Genomic DNA, 2,721 nt, shown 5'->3' with positions numbered 1-2,721 from the left:
TACCTGGAGGGCCTGTCTCCTTTTCAGTGAGCAAAGCCCTCTAGCGATAAACCCAATGAAACTTAAGGGCTCCAAGCTGGGAAATGTCCTGGGTGAATCTTCTAAAGTGAAAAAAAGAAAAAACAAAACCCATAACTGAAAATAAGTGGGTTAGGAGTCCAGGTCCTGGCACGTGATAAAACATAGTCCTCCGGGAAGTTTACCTGCGTGGGAAACTTGTTTTCCGGTTCATGTCCAGAGACCTCCCCGACTATCCCGGGTACCCGTTCGCCATGACCCGAGGCTGGCTGAGGCTGGGTTGTATCATGCACCAAGGCCTTCTTGGAGTGCTGTCTATCTCACTCATGGAATAAATAAGGAGTTTTAGAACAAACCAAGTGGGTCATTACTCTTCGGAGTGGCCCAGGCAGAAGGAAAAACTGCTGTTCCCTAAATAAAGATCAGGGTCCCCTCATGGAAGCTCGCACTCCTTTGTGACCAATAAATGCTGACTAGGCAAATAAGTAACTGTGTGTACTTGATCATATCATTGCAAGATACGAGAAAGAAAATGCATACATGAGAGGTGGCGAGGACGAGCACCTGGCTGTCACTTCTGGAAGAGGAGGGGACTCCTGCCAGCCTGAGCCAGGCAACAGGTGGTTCTTTGAGCTTCTGAACAAGGGCGGGGATAGGGTGCCTGTGTGTGGGGAGGCCTGGCCTGGGCCCTGACTTGAAGAGACTTCCTGATGTTAACAGAGGCCTGTCTGTTGAGGTGCCAAGGGCTGAGTGCTTGTTAAAGAAATGAGTTTAGTGTTGCAGTGATTTGCCCCGGGACAAAGCACCATCGGAATACCTGGAGGGCCTGTCTCCTTTTCAGTGAGCAAAGCCCTCTAGCGATAAACCCAATGAAACTTAAGGGCTCCAAGCTGGGAAATGTCCTGGGTGAATCTTCTAAAGTGAAAAAAAGAAAAAACAAAACCCATAACTGAAAATAAGTGGGTTAGGAGTCCAGGTCCTGGCACGTGATAAAGCATAGTCCTCCGGGAAGTTTACCCGCGTGGGAAACTTGTTTTCCGGTTCACGTCCAGAGCCCGCCCCGACTATCCCGGGTACCCGTTCGCCATGACCCGAGGCTGGCTGAGGCTGGGTTGTATCATGCACCAAGGCCTTCTTGGAGTGCTGTCTATCTCACTCATGGAATAAATGAGTTTTAGAACAAACCAAGTGGGTCATTACTCTTCGGAGTGGCCCAGGCAGAAGGAAAAACTGCTGTTCCCTAAATAAAGATCAGGGTCCCCTCATGGAAGCAAGTACAGGCCAAGGACCCTCGGGCCACACTGCTTGTTCGCTGGATGGCAGGGAGGTTCTTTCAGTCTGGGCCGAGGCTTGGGTGGCCAAGGGCCTGCTCCATTCACTGTTCCTGGAGAGTATGAGAAATCCTTTGAGTATTTAGAAGCAAAATGACAGTGGCCAGCCTCAAGAGCCCATGCAGTTTAGGGACTTTGAACTCACTTAACTAAGAAGAGAAAAGACCTTCAAAAGTTACTCTAAGACAATTTATCATGGGTTGACAGTGGACAAGGGAGACCACCACTGTACTTTCTGCCGCCCCCACAATCTCCAGGCCAAGGAGGAGACTTTCCCCTCTAGAACTGCCGAGGTTGAAGATTGGGACCCAGGAGAGGGCCAGGAGGGGGGTGGGCTGAGCATTGCGGTGGTCCAGGGCTGGGCTGGGGTCAGGTGGGGTGATGGGACAGAGGGACACAGAAGGAGATTCTCTCTGCGATTCTAGAAATGCCCCAGAAACCCTGGCTATGAAGTCAGATACCCCGGGGCTCCATCGCCTCTGTCCTGACTACTTGGGTGAACGTGGCCAAGTCACCTCTGATTTCCTCGTGCTCACAAGGGCCTGCTGAGACTGAGGTTTGGCAGAAATCAGTTCAGTCATTCCTTTTTTCTTTTTTAAACTGACAGTGGGCATGCATGCTGGCCAGAGAGAAATAAGGCGACAGGGAGTGAGAGGAAGAAAGCGTCCCCAACGGCACGTAGCCATGCTGTGGTCCCTGCTTCATCTTTTCCATCCTGTCGTGATTGGGGCAGGCACGCACGTGTGCCTGGTGTGTTTTTCAGACTCTTGGGGTCAGGACTTGATTCTTGTCAGCCGTGACTCCCTTAATCACTAGGCCTCGGGGCCGGCCCGCAGTCGTGATTCTCAAGAGCAACTCCTGCCCTGGCCTCCGTCACATGGCTCCCCACGTTCTGAGAAGCCCACGAGTTTGGGGCTGCTCTGGGCGTTCCCTGGCCTGCACACCTACCCTTGGCTTCCTGGACTTCATCCTCCTACCTCTGCCAGTCTGTGTCTTGTCCCGTCCTCTGCCACTAGGTGGCAGGACGAGACTACATGAGAACAGGTCGCTCCAACCCTGTCCCAGGTGGGTTTTCCCAGGGACTTCCCTGGGGGCAAGGCCAAAAGGGGTAGTTGGTACAGGGTGCACTATGGCCCTCCTCGTCGCCCTTCCAGGCTCCCAGTCAGCCTCCAGGGCCATCTCCACACACCTGGCTGGGCGCCTTCCCTGGGCTCGGTGCTGGGATTAAGGCCTTCTCTGTGCCTGATTTGGGGTGGCGGGAAGGAAAGGAAGAGCCAGGGGCATTTCTTCTCTTTCTTTCTTTCTTTCTTTCTTTCTTTCTTTCTTTCTTTCTTTCTTTCTTTCTTTCTTTCTTTCTTTCTTTTTTTTTTTG

Source organism: Tupaia chinensis, unplaced genomic scaffold (assembly GCF_000334495.1).
Source record: "Tupaia chinensis unplaced genomic scaffold, TupChi_1.0 Scaffold149658_1, whole genome shotgun sequence".
Taxonomy (NCBI): domain Eukaryota; kingdom Metazoa; phylum Chordata; class Mammalia; order Scandentia; family Tupaiidae; genus Tupaia; species Tupaia belangeri.
The sequence above is the reverse complement of the archived record's forward strand: the minus strand, read 5'-3'. Positions refer to the sequence as shown.